We start from the raw sequence: 6,115 nt of genomic DNA, 5'->3' as shown, positions 1-6,115 counted from the left end.
TGTGGCGTCACACAGTGATTCTGGGCCCTTTGTGCTTGCTGTCTCAGAATTGTTTTCTTACCTTTTCGATGTAATGACGAGTGTGCTTCGGTTTCTTTAGCAAAACCACTCTCTTGAATCACGTTAACCTTTGAGATTAAAAAAAAAAAAACACACAAAAACCAAGAAAAAACACGCCATAGCACAGCTGTCTTTATGCAAGCAAGAGCACATCTACTCCAGCATGATCTGTCATCTAAAGACTTGAAAACAACAACAAAAAAAATTACTTATAGTCAATGGGTAAGCAGTCTGAATTTATACTAATCAAGACAAACCTCTAAAAGGTTACACTAAGTACAGAACTTTTAAACCTTGCTTTGTATGAATTGTACTTTTTGAACATAAGCTGCACTTTTATTTTCTAATGCAGAGGAGGAATAAGTGAAATATGTGCTTTAAGGATAGAAGCAGACATTCTGTTTGGAACCACGTTATAATCTGCTTTTTTTAAAAATATATATATATACAGTATACACATTTCCCTATGAGATCATGGCAGAGATGGGAGGGCAGAATATATAGGACAGATGCTGAAGGAGAAGGAGGGTAGTATTTTTTTAAAAAATTCAAAAAGAACAAACAATTTTAACTCTATTAACTTTTCCAAATTTTCCAATCCTTTTAGTTAACATCACTTTACTGTTCCAGTGCCACGAAGGGAGAGGGTTTTGACTCTGTTGGGTTTTATCTGAATGGGTGCATAACAGTAACTTCTCTGGAAACACCGATTTTGTGAAGAAAAAGAGGTGCGTTGGTCTCCTTTCCGTGTTGCTACAAACTCCCACTAACAGGTGCAAGAGTTATGTTAAAAAGGAAGAGGAAGCTGACATGTGAAAAGAAAAATATATCCCCGAAAGTAGTGAGTCCCAAGGGAAAATACCATGATGATTAGGTATCATCGTGAAGTCATCAAGATGACTTCAAAATGGTCCCTTTTGGAGAACAAAGGCACACGAAATGCGTGTGACTGAAGACACATCACTGTATCTTTGACATCAGAAGCCTCACCACTATGTATCTTGTATCCAGGTGTCTACAATGGCCTAAACCACTACATCCATAAAATGCCATTTACCTGAAAACTTAATTTTGGCCTTCACGTGGTCAGAAAAAAATGAACTGTTTTCATAGCAAAGAAACCTCAAGTACAGGGAGTCAGCAGTGACTGTGGGAGAAATGTTTACATTTTCTTTTGTCAGAAAGAATGCTTTCTGGCAATTTTATCTGCTATTTAACACAGGGAGCTACGGTGCACTCTCGTTTATACATGTGCTATAAGCTGTGTCGTGTAAACTTAGGGTGCCTCCCCGTCAGTGAACTCATGATTTCACCCAACACATGCTCGTTGCCAGGTTCAGAACCGGTGTGGGCTCCTACAGCAGGCGTGGGGCACGGCTGACTCCGACTTCCAATACAATAGCCATCACTAGCACGGTGTTTTTCTTTTTTGTTTGTTTAACCAATGTAGTTGTATCAGTAGTTCTATAAAGAGAACTGCTTTTAACATTAGGGACTGGGAACAGTCCATTGAGATAAAAAGGAAAGTGTTTTCTCACGGGAAAACATGTCAGGAAAAATAAAGAACACTTTCTACCTCTGTTTCAGATTTTTGAAACGCTTATTTTAAACCAAATTTTAATTTCTGTGTCCAAAATAAGTTTTAAGGACATCTGTTCTTCCATACGAAATAGGTTAGGCTGTCTATTTCTTACTGAGCTCACGGAACGGTCCTGCTTGTGATCCTTTGCACGCTGCCTTTTAGTGAGTGAGGAGTTTGGGGCTGCCTAGCAACCCACCAACTTGGACAAACTCATCTTCCCCTCACAGAAAGAAATGAAGGAAAACCAAGCAAAGTCAGTGAAAGACAATCTTTGTAGTTTCAAGAGTAAATCTATATGTGGCTTTTGTCCCGCACTTACTTAGATGGATATAAATGCAGCAACTTGTTTAAAAAATAAAAAAATGCACAATTTAACTTCCCAAAAAAAGTTGTTACTTGCCTTTTCAAGTTGTTGAAGAACACACATTTGATATTCTCTTATATGTTATAGTAACGTAACGTATAAACTCAAGGCTTTTTATTCTTCGTGATAAATCCTGTTTTCAAATGTCACAAAACAGGAACCAGCATTCTAATTAGATTTACTCTATCAAGATATGGTTCAAATAGGACTACTAGAGTTCATTGAACACTAAAACTATGAAGCAATTACTTTTTATATTAAAAAGACCATGGATTTAACTTGTAAAAATCCAAATGCAGGATAGTAATTTTTGTTTACTTTTTTAACCAAACTGAATTTTTTTGAAAGACTCTTGCAGGTGTTTAAAAAGAAAGACAAGTCGTTTTATCTAATACTGTAAGTAGTTGTCATATTCTGGAAAATTTAATAGTTTTAGAGTTAAGGTAACTCCTCTCCTTGGTTAGGGAAGAAGAAAGCCCTTCACCGCTTTGGAATGACGCCCTGGCTTTAAGGTCTGGCTCTACATCATGCTTCTTTTGAGAATTATGTTTGGTAGTCATGTTACAGAAATTGATTACTCGTCACTTTGCAGGTAGACTTAGCACAGCGCTCATCACTCTGGATAGACCGAGATGTTCTTTCACCGCAGATGAATGATCTGTAACACTGTAAGATACTGATCTTTACAACTGTTTAATCAGTTTTATTTTTGTACAGTATTAGTGACCTAAGTTATTTTGTTGTTCCGTTTTTGTAAATCAAATGAAATTATAAAAGAGGATTCTGACAGTAGGTATTTTGTACATATGTATATACGTTGTCCAAATAAAAGGAATAAATGACAAAGATGGAATTGTCCCTGCCGCTGTGTGTTGTAAGAGGGGCGTGCCTTGCCGTGACCGGGGCTGCCGCTTCCGCGTGGGCCCGCAGGATTTGTTACGGTAAGTCCAAAGATGATTTTACTCTGTCGTTCAGCGTGTGTGATATTTGTAGAGACCTGTGTGTATTTACTGTTCACAGACCTCTGAGGAAGTAGAAGGAATGTAGGCTGCTTGAAACCGCTGTATGATACGGGAGGAAAATGTTTATATTTTCAGCTAAATCATTTAAAGAGGTTTATAAAAGCTCATAACTGTGCTGGGGTGGGCTAGGCAGTGGGCGGAGGACGTTAGGGACTCAGACTCTGCTCTTGAGATACAATGTTGTTAAGAACACACTAGACGGGGTCTCAAAGACAGGACGGTAGAACCATTACACTAAATGAAGTGAACGAAATGTGTGTGTGTGTGTGTGTGTGTGTGTAATTTCTATAGATACACACTAGCTAGCTACAATTTATTAAGCCCTTACTATGTACTGTGTTTAGGTCTTTCTTCTCGTTTAATCCACGTAGTAGCTCTGTGCAGCCCCATCTAGTAGAGGCCTTTGTTATCCTCCTATTTCAGACGAAGAAACTGAGGGTCAGATAACTGGCTAAAAGACACGTCTAGTAAGTGGTGTAGACAGGTGTAGACAACTGGATCTGCTGAATCCAATTCTCTGTCATTCTATGCCTGCATCAGGTCAGTGGGATTTATTAAGAGTCATTTTCCTTTGACCCATTTTGCTGAGCCCCTATTAACGCCAGGCACTGTTGACACTGCGGACGCAAGGCTGAAGAAAAACCGACAAGCTTTCTGCAGTCAGGGGGGCTATACTGTCAGTGAATGGAAACACATAAATAAATTTTCCGTATCATTTCAGATCGTGAGAAGAACGTGATGAAAACAAGAGTCATATGACCTAAGTGTGGGGGGAAGGTGACATGAGCCTGAGCCCCCTTGAGAGTCCTTAAATATTTGGGCTGGGGTCTGGATGACATGAAGAAGTCAGGTCTGCGGAAGGTGGAGGAATGAGAGCCAGTGGGAGGAATCCGACAGGAACGCGATCGGGACTTTGGAGGAAACGGAGGAGGATGGGGAGGCTGGAAATAAGCAGAAGGAAAGGAAAGGGAACGTGGGGTGTCTGGCAAGGGCCAGGTCATGTTTTGGGGGGGACTTTGCGCTTCAGATCATTATACGGTATTTGATTTTGATTCTAAGGGCAAAGGGATTCGGGGGATGGTTTAAAGCAGAAGAATGCTATATTCAGATACGGATTCCAGCAAGCTCTTTGTGGTGCTGGGTGGGAGATGGATGTTAGGGAGGCAAGAATGGAGCTTGGGGGCTAGCAAGGAGGCTGTTACATTTGTCCAGACAGGAGGCGATGGTCATTCGGACCAGGTTGTTAGCGGTGGAGGTAGGAAGAGGCAAATAATTCCCAAAAAATATGTTGGAGGCAGAACCACTTAGTGATGATAGGAGTCAGGGGTAAAGGATAGAAGGGTCCAGTAATGAGCCTCAGGCTATGGCCTGAGCAGCAAGAAGGTCGCTGTTCATGTCATTCGATCAGATGGAGGAAAGGAGAGGGTCCACATGAGGGACAAACTGGGGACCCACGTTTGGACATGTCAAGGTTGGTGTGTCCATCAGACATCGCACAGAAATGTCAAGAGAATGATGGCGTATATTAGTTTGGGGCTCGAAAAAGTGATCTGGACCGGAGATTTGGAAGTCAGGCATATTTGAGAGTAACTAAAGTCACAAGTGGAGGAACTCGCCGGTGGTAGAATATAGACAGAAAGGGGAGGGTTCGCGCCTAGTGGGCAGGGGGCGGAGGGGGAGAGAGAAGGGGGAGGGGAGGACAGAAAGATGGCAATGAACAGCAGACAAAATCTAGAAAAGGGCAGGGTCTTAGACTAAGGGGCAGAGGGGGAGGCCAGAGTGATCAGATGTGTTGAATGTCACGAGGAGAGTGTAGTAAGACCAGTGCTCGTGAAAAGGGAAGCGTTCACTGTATTTAGGAATCTGAAATTATTGGTGGCTTATTAGAGCCGTTACATGAGAATGGTGAAAAGAGACATCTGCTTGGGTAGGGGCAGGAATAATCGGGAAGCGAAAGACCTAAAAGGGGAAGGACAGTCAAGTCCTGCACAGTCTGTAGAAAGTGAAAACAAATTAGTCTGGATCGATGCCCAGCAAAAGAAGGGAGACACAAGAAACAGACAAAATAAGAAGAAACACAGAATCCGCGCGTCACCCAAACGCCCTTATTTAAAGTCAGATTTTCAATTTGGATCCAAAAATGAAGTCCTGCCTGTGTGTGCACCTGCAAACGTGTGTGTGCGTGCACACGCCCGCACACGCATTTCACGAGAGGGTCCCCTAAAAATGAAACGACACTGGCGAAACAGAGTGATTGATAAAGACAAACGAGGCAAAGAATCCACAGAGCAAGAGTAGTCATAATGGTATCAGGAAAAAATAGAATTTAAGGGGGCGCCTGGGTGGCTCAGCGGGTTAAAGCCTCTGCCTTCGGCTCGGGTCATGATCTCTGGGTCCTGGGATCGAGCCCCGTGTCAGGCTCTCTGCTCAGCGGGGAGCCTGCTTCCCCCACCCCCCTGCCTGCCTCTCTGCCTACTTGTGATCTCTGTCTAATAAATAAATAAAAATCTTTATTTAAAAAAATAGAATTTCAGGAAAAAATTACTTTGGGCACATTCTCGATTGAAAATGTAACCACGCCTAGTCGCAGTCCATCAAAATATGCAAAGCAAAAAGTGCAAAAAAAAAAAACCAGCAGGAGGATTCCATGAAAACCACCGTCTTACCCAAGGAAGAGAAAGAGTATTTTTATAATATGCATGTTCTTTTCAAATATCCATGGAACCTGGACAAAAATAGAGGATATAGTAAGACTATAAGTAACACACTGTAGACTACATTTTCTGACCACAGGCGATAAAGTGAGCGATTCATAACAAAATGATAATTTTTTTAAATAGTGGAAATTAAAATGCTGTCAGATAATTCATAGGTCAAAGACAAAAATACAAATTATAATCACTGTTTAAGACAATAAAAATAGGGGAAATTATAAATCCAAAAAAAATCCCAAAGCTCTACCTCAAGTAAAACTTAGAGCCTTACATGCTTAAATCCATGAACAAAATAAAAATAAACCAAGCAATTCAGAAGCCATAAGGGGAAAAAAAATTTTAGGAAAAGCATGAGGAACGAATAAAATTTAAA

This window comes from Lontra canadensis, unplaced genomic scaffold (genome assembly GCF_010015895.1).
Source record: "Lontra canadensis isolate GAN:19392208 unplaced genomic scaffold, GSC_riverotter_1.0 scaffold31, whole genome shotgun sequence".
Lineage (NCBI taxonomy): Eukaryota > Metazoa > Chordata > Mammalia > Carnivora > Mustelidae > Lontra > Lontra canadensis.
The sequence above is the reverse complement of the archived record's forward strand: the minus strand, read 5'-3'. Positions refer to the sequence as shown.